A 5,743-nucleotide genomic window follows, 5' to 3' on the forward strand; every position below is an offset into this window, starting at 1 on the left:
GTTTCCAGGTGGTTGCCAGAGAGGGAAACAGAGAGGACAAGGAAGGAGAGAGAGGTATCAGAGATGGTCATGGTGAACTTAAGATTGGGGTGGAAGATGTTGGTGAAGTGGATGAACTGTTCGAGCTCCTCGTGGGAGCACGAGGCGGCGCCGATACAGTCATCAATGTAACGGAGGAAGAGGTGGGGTTTAACTTCTGACCATATGGATGGAAGGAAGTTAGATGATGAAGCAGCTGAAGATGACTGGGCCTAGGACACTACCTTGAGGGACTTATGCAAAGATGTCTGGAGCTGAGATGACTGACTCCAGCAACCACAACCATCTCCCTTTGGGTTGGGTATGATTCTAACCTATGGAGAGGTTGCCCCTGATTTTCAAATCCCTCTATTGTGTATCTTTCTGCAATCTTTCTCTATTTAAATGATATTCAGCTCTTCTATTGTTCCAGCCAAAGTGCATAACTTTTCATTCATTTGCCAAGTTTTCCCCACTCATTTAACCTGTTTATATGCCTCTGTATACACTTTGTGTCAACCTCACTACTTGCCTTCCCATTTGTTTTTGTGTCATTCACCTGACTATAGTACCTTCACCTTCCTCATTCAAGTCATTCACATATATAGCAAATAATTGTTGACCTAGAACCCTGTGGCATTCCATCTGTGAAAATAAATAAATCATTCATTCATGAGTTACAGGTTGCCATCCTGAAAATGTCTCCCTTATCCCAACTTTTATGCATTAACCAACCTCCATATACACTATGTCCAACACGGTGGACTCTTATTAAGTAGCCTTATGTGTGGTACATTATTGAAAGTTTTTGGAAAACCAAATATATTACATCTGCTTGTTCCCCTTATCTACCCTGTACATGTGAAAACTAACATTACGCTTTGGTATGATGCCAAGTGTGATTTATAAATGCGAAATGGATGTGGGCCAAATATAGATTATTGAGTAGACACCTGAGGTAACAGTGCAGGAACACAACAGAACCTATTCCTGATCTTACTTTTTGACAACCTTTTTACCTTAGATAAATAAGAATGGAACCAGGTGAGGGGAGTATCACCCATTTGGAAACAGTGGAGAGGGATTGGTAAAGAATGATGTGGTTAACCACACTGCAGACAAGTCAAGAAGGACAAAGAGGGTTAGCTTACTTTTGTCACTATCACCTCGGATGCCATTTATGACTTTAATAAGATAAAGAAAACACAAAAGTACATAAAAGCTACAACACAAACAAGTTATTCAGCACAATCATTGCATCAGTGTTTACCTCCCAAGTGGGAAATTGTCCTGAACACATTTACCTACCTGATTCCCATATTCTGTCACCTTGTATCCCTTGATATCTGGAGTTCTACCTTGCAAAAGAGTGCGGGGATGTTGGTGGTCAGTTGGTCCTTTCAAGAATGAATCGTACAGGTTTGAGTTGGGTATAGTATTAACAAATATGGGTCAATAGTTGGGTGTATGGAGTTGAGGTATCGACCAGCTACAATCTAATTGAGTGAGAGTACAGGGCTGAGGGATTGAATAGTCCATTCCCATTCTTCTGAAATATTATTTCTTTCACTCTCTAATTCACTCCAATCGTTGGTTAGAAAATTCTCACAGAATTGTCACAGCACCAAAGGTGGCTGTTCAGCCCCTTGTGTCTTTGTCAGCTCTCCAAAGGAGCAAATCACCTAGCGTCATTCATCCACATTCTCCCGATATTCTTCCTTTTCAGATAATAACAACATTTCCACTTGAATGCCTCAACTGAAGATGCTTCCATCACACACATTCTGGTTTCCAACCACTCACTTTCCAAATACCTTAAATTAATGTCCTCTTGTTTTAGATCCTTCTACTGACAGGGACAGTTTCTCTCAGTCTGCTGTGCCTAGATAACTCACAATTTTGAGCACCCCGATCAAATCTCCTCTGAACCCCCTCTTCTCCAAAGAGCACAATTTCTACCTCAGCCTCCTGTTTGTATCAGTTTGCAAGCAGTGCTGCGACAAATATATCACTCTTGAGACAACAGGAGAGTAAAGTGATTTTTTTCTTAGTCCTATAGTGTGGCTGCTTGAAGTCACTTGACTCAGGTTGCCAACTCTGGTCATAAATTTTTTTTCCTTTATTCATTGGATGTGGACATTGCTGATTAGACCAGCATTTATTGCCCAAACCCAATTGCCCAGAGAACAGTTGAGAATTGACCACATTGCTGTGGATCTGGAGTTACTAGGATGGCAATTTCCTTCCCTGAAGGACAATAGCAAACAATCAGCAATGGTTTGATGGTCATCATTAGACTCTTATTTCCAGGCTTTTTGTCCCCATTGAATTCAAATTCCACCATCTTCCATGGTGGGATTTGAACCCAGATCCCCAGAACATTTTCTGGGTCTCTGGATTAACATTCCAGCGATAACACCACCACACCATCACCTCCCCTGACTTATCCCAGAGATGTCACCACTTGACCTCCTGCCTCCAATTGTGACATTTATTGTCAGAACACCAATATTTTTGGTGCACCATCTTCCCAAAGCCAGACATAGAACGGACAGACTCATACCCAGTTGGACGATTGTTACTGGTCTTACAGTCTTTATTCTCCCTGATATCATTACAATTTAACAAATCAAAGTGGTCAATGAAAGAAAAATACTTTTTTTTTGTAATGCCACCACATGGTTGTTGGTATCACAGTCCTAAAAAAGAATAATCACCGGAGAGTCCACGGCAATTTTGGAGGGTTGGCAACCCTAACACTAAGCAGGGCCAAGGTGGTGTATGCCACCTCAAGCACTGTATAGGTATCATTGAAACACACAGGCCTGGATGGCAGAAAAGGAAGAGAGGGAAAAACTGGCACTGGATGTGAAATCAAGTTACTTGAAGGTGTGACAATTAAGCAAGGTAAATATTTGTGGATGTGTTATACAGGGCCATGGTGAAGCCATACCTAGAATATTGCATGCAGTTTTGGTTTCCTTTTCTGAGGAAGGATGCTGTTGCTCTCAAGGGAGTGCAGCATAGGATTACAAGGCTGATTCCAGGGATGGCGGGTCTGACGTATGAGATTGACGAGGTTGGGATTGTTTTCACTAGAGTTCGGACAAGTGAGGGGGGATCTCATAGAGGCTTATAAAATTCTAACAGGACTGGACAGGGTAGATGCAGGGAGGATGTTCCTGATAGTGGTTGTGTCCAGAACCAGGGGTCATAGTATGAGGATTCGGGATAGATGATTTAGGACAAAGATGGGGAGACATTTCTTCACGAAAAGATTGGTGAGCCTGTGGAATTCATTACAGCAGGAAGTAGTTGATGCCAAAATATTGAATGTATTCAAGAGGTGATTAGATATAGCACTTTGGGGTAAATGGGATCAAAGGTTATGGGGAGTAAGGAGGATTAGGCTATTGAGTTGGATGATCAGCCATGATCATGAATAGTGGAGGAGCAGGCTTGAAGGGGTGAAAGACCTCCTCCTGCTCCTATCTTCTATGTTTCTATGTTTGTCCTAATTTGCCACAGTGTGAAGGGATGAGAGTTGAGCCTATTAGTTGGTAATGGCTGTTTGGATTGAGGGCGCAATGGCAAAGTAGTTCATTTTTCCTCTCCATTCTCCATCACCCCACCGCTTTTCCACTCAACTGTAAGTTGTACATTGCTTCCATTGTAGTGGGTGTGTGTTTCTGACAGACGGGGCCCAGGCGCGGGAGCTCATGGGAACGCCTCGGTCAGCCATATTGTGCTTTGCAGTGAGGTTGGGGTGGTGGAAGATATCAAAAATATATCAAAAAGAAATTCTACAGAGGAGGCTCGCGCGGGGGGCGGGGAAAGAATTCAGATTTTTTATTTTCAAAAAACAAAAAAGGCAAGGCAGGGCGGAAAAAATAAATAACAGGTAAGGGTCAACGCGATGCGTGAGTACACGAAGTGACAACTTGTGAGAAAATGTTGTAGAAAGTGTTCCCCGTCTTTTCCTCATTTCGCATCGACTTTGTATCCAGCTCTTCGTAACAAACTTTAAGGTATCCATTTTGTGGCTGCAACATTGTAACGAATGCACGAGCTCCTGGGTCAACGTTCCATCCGTGCTGTCCCGCTCGTTTCTGGCTGTTCTCTCACTCTGTCCGTCTCCCTCTCCTTTTCGCTTTTATCCGTCCTTTGTAAAATTATTTAGCCTTCAATGCTCACCGGGAGATCGACTGATTAAAACCATTAGAGGGTTTGTTTCTCCCCCCCCCCACATTTCAGAAACAGTGTTTGCTGCGATTATATTTCCCGCAAAACTTTTATTTTCCCAAAGCAACCGCGGCGCTATTTTTTATTTTCTTTCATCGTTACTTTAGTTCCTCCCGCTCCCTTGTTGTAACGTTTCACCATCTTTGTTCTGGCGGATGTTTCCTCTTGCATCGCCCATTTTTAAGAAAGAATATAGATTTGCTTTGCAATCTCCATTTTCCTCACTCAGCCGAGTTTGGGGGGAAGATGGGAGAAGAAGAGTCCAGGGTTTTTTAAAATTTTTTTTGGAAAGTCGGTGGAAAGGTTCGAACGTTTTTGATTTGAAGAAATATAGTAGACGGGGAAATCCCTGGAGTGCTAGTGCTAATGAGTACGCGAGTGTCTGCTTGCTGACTGAAGACCGGGATAGTTAGGTTAGCTGGAGCAAGGTGTTTGTTTCCTGATTTCTTCAGAAGCTTTCTCAATGCACAAAGTTCGAGTGAAAAGTTTGCTTGTTTCTTTGTTTCAAGTTGGTTCTATTTATTTTAATTCTTCCCCATTCATTATTGTAAAAAATATCGTGTTCGCCTATGATTGGATCGATTTGACTCCTGAAACCTGGACAGCAATTATTATGACCAACATCCCCTTCAAGTGGCTCCTGTTTACAAACAGAGGAAATTAGCACTGTCCTGATCGTGCCTACCACCCCCCCACCCCACATTTTTTTAAAAATCTAATTTTTACTGACGTTTTAATAGCAGAGATGTTCAAAGATTGACAATGCTTTCAATCCAAGTTTTGGAATTTGCACCCCAATCTTCATCCTTACAATATGATACTCTTTTAACACTGATCCAGCTCTTAGCCACCAAAACTGAACATCTGCGTTTTTGTGAATCACAGTGATCGCAAGCATTTTTTTGTTTTCACTGCAGATTCCAGCATCTGTAGTAATTTGCTCCTACATCTCCATTTGTGACTCAGTGTCAAAGACTTTTTTTGTATGTGTGACTGTGTTCTGTGAATTATCTCTGAATGTTTTTCAATATAGAAGGTGCTGTATAAATGCAGCTTGTCTTTTTGTTACAGGTATTGCACATATGCTTCTCCACTGTCTTACCTTTTACATGGGACTATCATTTTCCTTTTTTAACCGTTTTATGGATGTGTGGGTTGGGGGATTTGAATGTTTATCTTCAATTAAGATGTTAAGCAACTTCAACAAAAACAGAAGTTACTGGAAAAGCTCAGCAGGTCTGGCAGCATCTGTGAAGAGAAATCAGAGTTAATGTTTTGGGTCCAGTGACCCTCCCTCAGAAGTCAGTTCTGGATGGTTCACCAGACCCGAAATGTGAACTCTGGTTTCTCTTCACAGATGCTGCCAAACCTGCTGAGCTTTTCCAGCAACATCTTGTTTGTTCCTGATTTACAGCATCTGCAGTTCTTTTGGTTTTATTTGTTAACCAACTCCTATTGGTTGACTTTGGGGTGGGTCTTCACT

General features: G+C 42.0%; 1 protein-coding gene across 2 annotated transcripts in view; it reads left to right on the forward strand.

Moving 5' to 3' along the window:
• The first annotated feature begins 3,717 nt into the window (after positions 1-3,717).
• LOC109919563 (histone H3.3A) overlaps positions 3,718-5,743 on the forward strand; it is a 13,943-nt gene continuing 11,917 nt past the window's right edge. Inside the window, exon 1 of one of the 2 annotated variants that reach the window (XM_020519587.2) lies at positions 3,718-3,919. The gene's annotated coding sequence lies outside the window, so the exon portion shown is untranslated. Of the gene's footprint in view, positions 4,047-5,743 lie in introns of both variants that reach the window. The other variant, XM_020519588.2, reaches the window with a different exon arrangement.

The sequence above is a fragment of the Rhincodon typus genome, unplaced genomic scaffold, assembly GCF_021869965.1.
Source record: "Rhincodon typus isolate 14 unplaced genomic scaffold, sRhiTyp1.1 hic_rhity00001348, whole genome shotgun sequence".
NCBI classification, from domain to species: domain Eukaryota; kingdom Metazoa; phylum Chordata; class Chondrichthyes; order Orectolobiformes; family Rhincodontidae; genus Rhincodon; species Rhincodon typus.